The sequence below is a fragment of the Anopheles coluzzii genome, chromosome 2, assembly GCF_943734685.1.
Source record: "Anopheles coluzzii chromosome 2, AcolN3, whole genome shotgun sequence".
Taxonomy (NCBI): Eukaryota; Metazoa; Arthropoda; class Insecta; order Diptera; family Culicidae; genus Anopheles; species Anopheles coluzzii.
This window is the reverse complement of record NC_064670.1, coordinates 79149047-79162111: the sequence shown is the minus strand read 5'-3', so window position 1 is coordinate 79162111 and position 13065 is coordinate 79149047.

Below are 13065 nucleotides of genomic sequence, written 5' to 3'. Positions count from 1 at the left end.
AGCAGTCCGCAAAAGCCGAAGTTTTGTATGGGATCGTATCGTACACATATGGACCCACTTACGTACCCACTTGCAGAAGAAGTGTAAATGTGGTTTCACGCACACATAGACACATTCCACCCGAACGATCGCGTTCACACATCCTATAACGCTCCGATTTCTTCTGCACCTCATGCATACAAATGTGTTTGCTCCACCCCTTTTCGGATTGCTTATAGAAATGATGAGGCACACATGTTTACATTTGCTGTATGCACACATTCGCATGCGGTTTATTCCATCTTTTTCTCTCCCTTCCAACACGTGCTTTGGCATACTCACACTGTGTAGACGGCAGAACGGTCTCCCCCTTCCAAATTTACCGTTCTTCCTCCTCTCGATCTTTTTTCTTCTTACCGTGTACGGGGTGCCATCAGAGCTGCGCGCTGGCTTTAGTTTTCTCCTCTCGTTCTTCCTTTCTCCTACCGCGCCCGGGGGCTGCGCGCGTTTCGACAGGTTCTTAGCGTAATCCAGTGCGTTGTTTTGTGGCTGAGTTGTGCTGAACGGTGTCAATGAAAATGAACCAATAATTAATGCATGTAATACGTAGGGGAAAGCGGGGCAAAATGGGCATGTTAAGCAGTTTACTGAATATTTCTTTATATATGACACAAAACACAATTTTTCTTTCATTATTGTATGCCTCCACCCTTTATCTATGGATTGAAATTGCCACATATAATGAAAACAACTTAAAAACATGTAAATAATGTAAAACAAAAGTTGATGTTTTACGAGAAGCATTTTTGACACGCGGGGTAAAATGGGCATATCCCTGGGGCAAAATGGACATATGTAAACAAACTGTGAAACGTCAAAACACTGGGGCAAAATGGGTCACAACAACGGCACTTAGGTGATGGTCTATGCTTTTGCGCACGTTTTGTGAAATGTATTTTCGTTCTATCTTTTGTTTTGCTGGTCAGAAAAGCCCTTAAAATTCTTCCAAAAATATGTTATCGACATTTAAACAATTTTTACACGTTGAAATCTACAAAATTGAAACTTTTCAAGCTGTGGCTGTCATCATTATTGAGGCGAAAAATACAACACCATAGCCTCACCAAGCGCCAGATGTCAAAAGCATTTGCCCATTTTGCCCCAAGCGTAACTATCCATTTTGCCCCACGTGAAGCATTTTTGTATTTTTTGTTATATTAGTAAAAATACGAATTCAATCGCCTTGATTGCTTCAGACAAATTGTAAAGAAATATCATATCTTTAAAAATATATCATGAAAAACCTCAACGCATCCCTATGACACACGTTTAAGCTTATTTTCGAAGTGGCAAAAATTACATCAATATGCTGCTAAACCTTATTTTGCATTTTTCTTAGTTATTTGTTATGTAAGGGTTATGAAAACTACATGGTGTTCATAGAACACTCTAATGAATACATTTTGAGCATTGGAAAGTATCTTTGTAGTCAAAAAATGCTTAAATAGAGGGTGCCCATTTTGCCCCACATGCCCATTTTGCCCCGCTTTCCCCTACCTTAATATTTTAAAACTGGAAAACAATTTCTTTCCGTCACCCACTATGAAGATTGTTGATGATGCCAAAAGGTAGGCGTTGATGAATGGCGCATGCACCTGTAACTTTGAAGACGATAAGCATTAGTTGAATTAGTACATTGAAGCACATAGGAGATTGTAGGAGGCGAGCTGAACTTAGGGACATAAGGACGTAAGGACGGCAGACACAGATTCACGTGTTTTTCTGTTAACAGTTCAGCGTGAATTAACTTCTTTATTATTTTTGACAGTTCAAATCTTTTTGACATTTGTATAAATGCAAAGGTATGTACATATGTGTCATTTGACGTTTAATGCCTACACATGACAGTTCGGATTCTGTTTGTCTACAAGATCAAGCAACTTACCTCAACAAGTTAGCTAAAATAAATCATTCCACAATGAAATAAGAAGCAACACTGCGCAAAACGTAAACAACGAAAGTAGGGGACACAAGAAATTGCACATCACTCCCGCACATCCTTCCACAACGAAAGTTCTGGACAGACTGAGGATGCCTAACACCTGGATGAGTGCGATAGCAGAAAAAATCATGGTAGATCGAGAAAGATGGGTAGACACGGTGAAGCGCAATCCGCTGGTAGATGGATGTGTGTGTTTGACCAACGAAAGACTTCAGACCCCGCTCCTCGCGTTTTTCATCCATCGTTTTTCGTCACACGCACACACCTCTACACGCGCAGCGGTTTGCTGTCCAAAATCTAGAGAGAAACGACAGGGCATCTCGCTTTGGCACACAGAAAAATCTCTGAAAAACTTCGGCTCTGCTACTTGGGTATGGAACTAAACCAACACGTTCTCTCGTTCTGCAAACGTCATATAGCGAGCTCGCTCTATCAGTTTAACAGAACGAGAAAGCGTGTTGGTTTTGTCCCCTAGGTTTTTTCTTAATCTGTTTTAAGAGACCAAATAAAAAAAAATCTCTCATGTAGAGTTTTTGGTGATCTCGCGCTCTTTCGATTTGAAATAAAATCACACACATATAAGTATACATTACACTTGCTTTTATTTTTAACAGCACAAGGGTAAATAGTATTGATGAGCTATGATGAGATGTCATTAGCATTGATAGCTATACACTCTGTTCCCTAGTTACGCGGTTCTCGACTTACGCGGATTCGGAGATACGCGGTTTTCTAAATTTAACATACCATATATATGTCAAATCAGTACAATTTGCTTCAAGTTCGGTAAAAATTTCATTGAAAAACCCGAACCCGCCACCGTTAAAATATTTTAATGCGGTATCATCACAACGGCAGGCCTGCGATGTACCGTGTAAAGTTTTAACGGTGAATAACCATACATTGGATGCTTCATCGAAAAATCAGCAGGAGAAGGTGTCCCGTGGCGTTACTGAGCCGCCCCCTTTGGCCTTTTTTGACGGTGTTTCTAATCAATCTTCAAACAGAAGAAACAATTCAAAGAAACAATTCACACCAACACTCCCGGTATCTTGCTTTCCTCCTTCAAACAATTCAACTGCCAGAAGTTTCTCAACTACTAATTTTATGCATAATGATGTCAACTGCATAAATGTGATCCCACCAACACACACAACACAACATAGTCCATCACCGAGCCATCATCTTAAAAATGCAAACTCACCTGAAACTCACCTGACTCAAAATAATTCCTCCGGTTCGACTTTTTTAAGCCAACATTAAGTCATTCAACTTTACCTATGGAGCCAGTACTAAACACATTCAATATCTTTTATCAAAACGTCAGAGGCTTACGTACTAAAACCTCTGAATGTTTTGCTAATACTGCAATCGCCGACTGGGATGTTATCGTTCTTACGGAAACGTGGCTAGATGACAGCTTTCCATCTGAGCTTTTGTTTGATAACAACCGCTTTAATACATTCCGTACGGATCGTTCTGCAGAAAACAGTAACAAATGTAGAGGTGGTGGTGTCCTCGATGCGATCAATGCAAATTATGCTTCCTCTCTGTGCTCGACAAACACATCTACAATTTAATGCCTTTGGGTTCGAGTAAAAGTTCTTAATGTTACGCTAATAATCGGATCATTTTATTTGCCTCCTGATCAATCAGCCAACATGGACACCATAAATGCATTCTGTAATTCATTGCACTTAACGAGAGAGAAATATAAGAATGATTTTTTTATTCTGTTCGGGGACTTCAATCAACCTAATCTTAAGTGGGGTATCAACGGCAAATTTCCGACACTGAATCTTATGCTTACCCGACTATCCCCTACCAGTCATGAACTAAGCTGAAGGTCTTCGGCAACTTAACACTGTTCTAAACCACAATAACAATATGTTAGATCTAGTGTTTGCGAACGACAAAGTTACTAATTACATGAGGCCAATCGAATTATGCATCGACAGTATTGTTGAACCTGATGGACATCTTCCAGCTTTACTTACATACTTCACGCTCCCGCAATACAGTGTACCGTCATCTCAACCCCCACGTCAAGCAGATTTCAATTTTAGACGAACTAATTTCACTGATCTCGTTTCTGCACTTAACCAAATCAACTGGGACTCTATCGCTGATTATGACGACATCAACGACAGTGTGGCTGAATTTTCTTCTCAAATGAATGAACTCTATGAACAATTCATCCCACGGTTTAATGTTCGTGCTCATCCACCATGGACCAATTCTGCACTACGTTTGGCTAAACGTCGAAGATCACGGGCCCTTAAAAAACTACATCGACTAAAAAACAGCACTAATCAAATAAATTTTGCTCGCGCCTCAAAAATATATAAGCAGCTGAACCGAACCGCCTACGCCAACTACGTCAGGAAAATTGAAATCAATATCAAAAGACATCCCACATCATTCTGGAAATTTGCTAAAGATAAGGAATCCTGTGGACGACTTCCTTCCTCGATGCAGTTTGAGGGAAACACCATTACCGGAGATGAAGAGTTTTGCAATGCATTTGCCTCATATTTTTCTTCTGTGTACATCAACAATTCCTCGGTACCGTCTAACTCAACATCGGCTTTATCCTTCATAAATGATGAGGTTAATTTATGCACACCACTAATCAACGATGATGAGGTGGAATCTGCTATTTCGTTGTTGAAGCTTTCCTACGCACCTGGGTCTGACAATATTCCCAGCGCAATTCTCATTAAATGCAAGGCTGCTTTCATTCCCATACTTATCAAACTATTCAACAAATCCTTGCAATCGAAATGCTTCCCGCGTCTTTGGAAATCATCGTGGATGTTTCCTGTTTATAAAAAATCTGACAAAAGTAATGTGTGCAATTATAGAGGAATTTCAATGTTATGTGCGTGCAGTAAACTGTTTGAAAAGATAATGTCTCGTCATATGCTCCAAGCCTTTTCACCATTAATTTCTAATGTACAACATGGCTTTATGCCGAAACGATCGATTGAGACCAATCTAATATACTTACTTAACTTTTGCCACTCCTATATTGACAAGGGCTTACAGGTTGACGTCATTTATACTGACTTCTGCGCTGCTTTTGACAAGGTCAACCACTTTCTATTGCTATCTAAATTATCAAAGTATGGTGTTCACACAAATGTTGTTGAGTGGTTAAGAAGTTATTTAACTGATCGTTGCATTAACGTTAAGATAGGAACTAGTTTATCTGCCACATTCCATAATTTATCTGGTGTTCCTCAAGGGAGTATATTAGGACCTTTACTATTTATTATATTTATTAACGAAGTCGTGTTTGCTATTCCTCATGTTAAATTGTTATTATATGCTGACGATCTAAAAATGTTCCTACCTGTTAAATATTCTGACGACTGTGAAATGTTACAAGACTCGTTAAACTATTTTTCTGCATGGTGTTTTAATAATGAAATGTTACTTAATGTTAGCAAATGTAGTTGTATAACATTCTCAAAGAAAAAAAATCCTATTATTTATAACTACAAAATCAATGAAGACAGCGTTCCACGTTTTTCTCAGGTTCGGGACTTAGGAGTTATTTTAGACAGTACGCTTAGTTTACCTAGCCATTATCAAACTATCGTCACTAAAGCTCTTAAACTGTTAGGATTTGTCTTACGTGTCTCGGCCGACTTTAAAGATCCTTTCAGTTTAAAAACATTATACTGTTCTTTAGTCCGTCCCATCCTGGAATTTGCCAGTGTAGTTTGGTGTCCCCATCAAATCACATACATAGATAAAATTGAAAAAAAATCAGAAAAAAATCACACGTGTTATGTTTCATCGTCTTCCCTGGTCAAACCAAATTCCACGTCCTTCGTATAATGTTCGGTGTTTACTATTTGGCTTAGAGACTTTTATGCATAAATTATTAATTGGAGATTTTGATGCACCTGACATTTTAAATTTTATTTGCTTTTCTACTCCCTCTAGAGGTCTTAGAAGTAGAGAGCTACTAACAAGCCCTTTTTGATCGACTGGTTTTGGTGCCAATGATCCACTGCTCAAAATGATTGATGTGTATAATAGGTTAGGGTTATCAGCAGATTTCAATCAATCCGTTAGTCAGCTGCGTCAGCATATTCAAGTTAGTTCTAGGACCATACTTTAAACTTGTACTCTGTAAGCATTAAGTTATTTAGGCATACTGCCCGATAACTTTGATTTAAATAAATAAATAAATAATAAATAAATAAATAAATCTGCGGCGATAAACGACTGCACGTCATCATTATCCTGCGTTGACGTCCGTGAACCATCTCCGGCAATTGGGGAAGATGAAATTGTCGAGAGAGCTGTGGAAAACTCAATAGAGTTGAACCGTGAAGCTTCAAGCGTCAAGGAGCTTCAAAATAATAATACTGTGGAGAGAGAAATTTGCATCACATGCTGCGCACAGCTGGACACATTGTCGAAACTGTTAAAAGAACAAAACATGCATTTGTATAAGCTAACGAAAGCTGTTATCCACAATAATGTTAAAAATAAGTCCTTTACCTGTCCAAATTGCTCTGCTAGTAGTGCTAGTTGTTCTTCGAAAGAGACTGTCGATGAATCGCCAAGACCGGCTGAAATTGAAAACAAAGAAGCGTTAGACAATTTTGAACGATTGTTGAGCGATAAAAGTAATTTTATCGCTACTGCTAAAATAATATCTAATTCCCTTGCTTCTGTTACTCCAGAAAATCGAATGAACGATGCAGTAATAAAACTATTTAGTGCCACTTTCTTATGTAAGTGCAGCTGGCTGGGCGGAGGTAAAAGTAGTGCCAAGATCCCAATGGGCCAGTACAAACACGTGCATCGCCTTCTAATGGTCATTGGTAGAACTTCTGAAGTAACTGTAACGTTGGAAAACGCAAAACTGTTTTTGAAATCAAAAGTATGGAATGCAAAGAGCCGTCTCGCATGCAAGAATATACGAAAGAGCCTTGTTCGTAAGCGAATTAAAAAGAATGAATAAATACATACCACCATTCTTTTTCTTTGTGTCAACCTGTGTGATGTACGTTATTCAATGTTGTGTTTCTTCGCCTTCCTCTTTTTGTCTTTGCAACATAATTGCTTTCGTCCGGCTCTGGCTTACACATGCAAATAAAAAATAATGTAAAAATATGTTAACGTTAAATGACTTTATACCCAATAGCAACACTGTACTAAAACTATTACCATAGAATGGTACACTAATGCAGTGTCTTAATCCAATACATATAAAGTATTCTTACCTTGAAGAATTCGCGTGATACAAATTTTTAACGAAGCGGAAGTCCTGCTTGTGTGGTTCCACCATATAGTATGCCATCTTGTTGTTGAATTTATGTAAACCGTTTAGTGTGTCTGACGGTAGCATTGTGCCTGTGCATTTTGTGTTCTGTAAATTTCAAACAATAGCGTTAGAAATGGGAACAATCATATCTTACCAATTAACTTACCTTTTTGTGAAGTGTTTGCCTTGCCTGTTTGCTAACGTCGTTTGCGGATGTGATGCTCAAAAAAGTTTTTATAATCTACATTGCTATTTTTACTATTGTTATGTCGATTAACACAGTTTAACGCAAAAGTTGATGTTGGGTACATTGTAATATAACTAAGGCTTTGTCATGTTACATATCCTGGCCTCAGGGCAATTAGCCATTTAAGTTAAATGCACATTATATGAAATGCAATTGGTTATATTTTGTGCTCAAATTTCACAATATATACTTCCTATGAAAAGCTTTATCATCAGCCACCCGTGTGTAGCAATCAACTTTACATAACTAAATGCTCTCTAGTGTGATCTACGCAAGAGAATTCCTAAGTTTTGTGTGTATTGTTTCATATTTTATGTTATATATAATAATGAGTCCAAGTAGAGAGAACCTGTTTATTCTAACTCCAAATTACAACTGCCCGTAAACACGCTTTAAGCCCAGGTGGCCTGCGGGAGCCGCGTTGCGCTGACTTGCAACTGGAGACCGCTGTCGTCTGGTCCCACGGTCGATTGTCACTAGAGATCGCTGTCGTCTGGTCCCACGGTCGCTTGTCACTGGAGACCGCTGTCGTCTGGTGCATTAAGCGATGGAATGTGTGACTATATGTTATACCAATTGAGTAAGGTTAAAACCTTACTTCGACGAAACTATGGTTCTTTGTCATGGCTAAGCAAAAATGAATGAATTTAGATGTCGTGGAAAGGTATGTTTACCAAAAAAAACATGGTGCTGAAGTAAATAGCAAAACGAATTCACTGGCAATATTTTACAACACATCATTCTATGGTTCAAGCCCCGTATGGACTGACCTACTAGTAGCAAAGACTGACTATCATGCTGCGTGGTAGTGATGGGCGTTTCGGAGCGCATCAACGGCTCCGGAGCCGTCGGAGGCAGCATGATAGTCAGTCCTTTGCTACTAGTAGGTAGTCCATAGGGGCTTGAACCATAGAATGATGTGTTGTAAAATATTGCCAGTGAATTCGTTTTGCTATTTACTTCAGCACCATGTTTTTTTTGGTAAACATACCTTTCCACGACATCTAAATTCATTCATTTTTGCTTAGCCATGACAAAGAACCATAGTTTCGTCGAAGTAAGGTTTTAACCTTACTCAATTGGTATAACATATAGTCACACATTCCATCGCTTAATGCACCAGACGACAGCGGTCTCCAGTGACAAGCGACCGTGGGACCAGACGACAGCGATCTCTAGTGACAATCGACCGTGGGACCAGACGACAGCGGTCTCCAGTTGCAAGTCAGCGCAACGCGGCTCCCGCAGGCCACCTGGGCTTAAAGCGTGTTTACGGGCAGTTGTAATTTGGAGTTAGAATAAACAGGTTCTCTCTACTTGGACTCATTATTATATATAACATAAAATATGAAACAATACACACAAAACTTAGGAATTCTCTTGCGTAGATCACACTAGAGAGCATTTAGTTATGTAAAGTTGATTGCTACACACGGGTGGCTGATGATAAAGCTTTTCATAGGAAGTATATATTGTGAAATTTGAGCACAAAATATAACCAATTGCATTTCATATAATGTGCATTTAACTTAAATGGCTAATTGCCCTGAGGCCAGGATATGTAACATGACAAAGCCTTAGTTATATTACAATGTACCCAACATCAACTTTTGCGTTAAACTGTGTTAATCGACATAACAATAGTAAAAATAGCAATGTAGATTATAAAAACTTTTTTGAGCATCACATCCGCAAACGACGTTAGCAAACAGGCAAGGCAAACACTTCACAAAAAGGTAAGTTAATTGGTAAGATATGATTGTTCCCATTTCTAACGCTATTGTTTGAAATTTACAGAACACAAAATGCACAGGCACAATGCTACCGTCAGACACACTAAACGGTTTACATAAATTCAACAACAAGATGGCATACTATATGGTGGAACCACACAAGCAGGACTTCCGCTTCGTTAAAAATTTGTATCACGCGAATTCTTCAAGGTAAGAATACTTTATATGTATTGGATTAAGACACTGCATTAGTGTACCATTCTATGGTAATAGTTTTAGTACAGTGTTGCTATTGGGTATAAAGTCATTTAACGTTAACATATTTTTACATTATTTTTTATTTGCATGTGTAAGCCAGAGCCGGACGAAAGCAATTATGTTGCAAAGACAAAAAGAGGAAGGCGAAGAAACACAACATTGAATAACGTACATCACACAGGTTGACACAAAGAAAAAGAATGGTGGTATGTATTTATTCATTCTTTTTAATTCGCTTACGAACAAGGCTCTTTCGTATATTCTTGCATGCGAGACGGCTCTTTGCATTCCATACTTTTGATTTCAAAAACAGTTTTGCGTTTTCCAACGTTACAGTTACTTCAGAAGTTCTACCAATGACCATTAGAAGGCGATGCACGTGTTTGTACTGGCCCATTGGGATCTTGGCACTACTTTTACCTCCGCCCAGCCAGCTGTACTTACATAAGAAAGTGGCACTAAATAGTTTTATTACTGCATCGTTCATTCGATTTTCTGGAGTAACAGAAGCAAGGGAATTAGATATTATTTTAGCAGTAGCGATAAAATTACTTTTATCGCTCAACAATCGTTCAAAATTGTCTAACGCTTCTTTGTTTTCAATTTCAGCCGGTCTTGGCGATTCATCGACAGTCTCTTTCGAAGAACAACTAGCACTACTAGCAGAGCAATTTGGACAGGTAATGGACTTATTTTTAACATTATTGTGGATAACAGCTTTCGTTAGCTTATACAAATGCATGTTTTGTTCTTTTAACAGTTTCGACAATGTGTCCAGCTGTGCGCAGCATGTGATGCAAATTTCTCTCTCCACAGTATTATTATTTTGAAGCTCCTTGACGCTTGAAGCTTCACGGTTCAACTCTATTGAGTTTTCCACAGCTCTCTCGACAATTTCATCTTCCCCAATTGCCGGAGATGGTTCACGGACGTCAACGCAGGATAATGATGACGTGCAGTCGTTTATCGCCGCAGATTTATTTATTTATTTATTATTTATTTATTTATTTAAATCAAAGTTATCGGGCAGTATGCCTAAATAACTTCATGCTTACAGAGTACAAGTTTAAAGTATGGCCTTAGAACTAACTTGAATATGCTGACGCAGCTGACTAACGGATTGATTGAAATCTGTTGATAACCCTAACCTATTATACACATCAATCATTTTGAGCAGTGGATCATTGGCACCAAAACCAGTCGATCAAAAAGGGCTTGTTAGTAGCTCTCTACTTCTAAGACCTCTAGAGGGAGTAGAAAAGCAAATAAAATTTAAAATGTCAGGTGCATCAAAATCTCCAATTAATAATTTATGCATAAAAGTCTCTAAGCCAAATAGTAAACACCGAACATTATACGAAGGACGTGGAATTTGGTTTGACCAGGGAAGACGATGAAACATAACACGTGTGATTTTTTTCTGATTTTTTTCAATTTTATCTATGTATGTGATTTGATGGGGACACCAAACTACACTGGCAAATTCCAGGATGGGACGGACTAAAGAACAGTATAATGTTTTTAAACTGAAAGGATCTTTAAAGTCGGCCGAGACACGTAAGACAAATCCTAACAGTTTAAGAGCTTTAGTGACGATAGTTTGATAATGGCTAGATAAACTAAGCTTACTGTCTAAAATAACTCCTAAGTCCCGAACCTGAGAAAAACGTGGAACGCTGTCTTCATTGATTTTGTAGTTATAAATAATAGGATTTTTTTTCTTTGAGAATGTTATACAACTACATTTGCTAACATTAAGTAACATTTCATTATTAAAACACCATGCAGAAAAATAGTTTAACGAGTCTTGTAACATTTCACAGTCGTCAGAATATTTAACAGGTAGGAACATTTTTAGATCGTCAGCATATAATAACAATTTAACATGAGGAATAGCAAACACGACTTCGTTAATAAATATAATAAATAGTAAAGGTCCTAATATACTCCCTTGAGGAACACCAGATAAATTATGGAATGTGGCAGATAAACTAGTTCCTATCTTAACGTTAATGCAACGATCAGTTAAATAACTTCTTAACCACTCAACAACATTTGTGTGAACACCATACTTTGATAATTTAGATAGCAATAGAAAGTGGTTGACCTTGTCAAAAGCAGCGCAGAAGTCAGTATAAATGACGTCAACCTGTAAGCCCTTGTCAATATAGGAGTGGCAAAAGTTAAGTAAGTATATTAGATTGGTCTCAATCGATCGTTTCGGCATAAAGCCATGTTGAACATTAGAAATTAATGGTGAAAAGGCTTGGAGCATATGACGAGACATTATCTTTTCAAACAGTTTACTGCACGCACATAACATTGAAATTCCTCTATAATTGCACACATTACTTTTGTCAGATTTTTTATAAACAGGAAACATCCACGATGATTTCCAAAGACGCGGGAAGCATTTCGATTGCAAGGATTTGTTGAATAGTTTGATAAGTATGGGAATGAAAGCAGCCTTGCATTTAATGAGAATTGCGCTGGGAATATTGTCAGACCCAGGTGCGTAGGAAAGCTTCAACAACGAAATAGCAGATTCCACCTCATCATCGTTGATTAGTGGTGTGCATAAATTAACCTCATCATTTATGAAGGATAAAGCCGATGTTGAGTTAGACGGTACCGAGGAATTGTTGGTGTACACAGAAGAGAAATATGAGGCAAATTCATCGCAAAACTCTTCATCTCCGGTAATGGTGTTTCCCTCAAACTGCATCGAGGAAGGAAGTCGTCCGCAGGATTCCTTATCTTTAGCAAATTTCCAGAATGATGTGGGATGTCTTTTGATATTGATTTCAATTTTCCTGACGTAGTTGGCGTAGGCGGTTCGGTTCAGCTGCTTATATATTTTTGAGGCGCGAGCAAAATTTATTTGATTAGTGCTGTTTTTTAGTCGATGTCCGGCTTCAGAGCCGTTTTGCCAATCACTACTGCGTGGTACTTTATAAGCCTCGTAAGCCGTAGCTATGCCATATACAATAAACGGAACGTGCTGATCGTTCCGTCAAATAGAAGAAAAAAATCCTTTTCACTGGCAACCAACTATGGTACTAGAGGTATACAAATAGTTCAATCAATCAAATCTAAATTCACACTACAATGGCATCGTTAAGACTACCACTACTACTAAAAAGTTCTAAGTAAGTTTAAATGTAAACGTAAAATTACATCTTAAACCTACTTACTCAACCTAAAGAAAGGAAAATTCAACCTTAACTTAAACTAACCTATAAAAAATTCAAGATAGTTAAAAAAAGGAAAGTAAAAACTAGGTGCCATGTCAGCCGCATGCACCATTGCCTGCCTTTCATATAACAGGCCAACAGAAAAAAGCACAATTTACATTTGATTGTGCCAAAAAAAAACACACACACACACAAAACCCCAACCCGCTTTGTTCCATTAACCATGGGGAAAAGGCAGCTGGCCTGGAGGAGGCCTGATACGGATACGCAGTGTCCAGCACGGCAAACATGTCCTAACATTGCCCGTAGTGCTGTTAAAAAGGTCGCCCCCCCCCCCCCCCCCCCTTAATGTTCGCTTTGTCCAC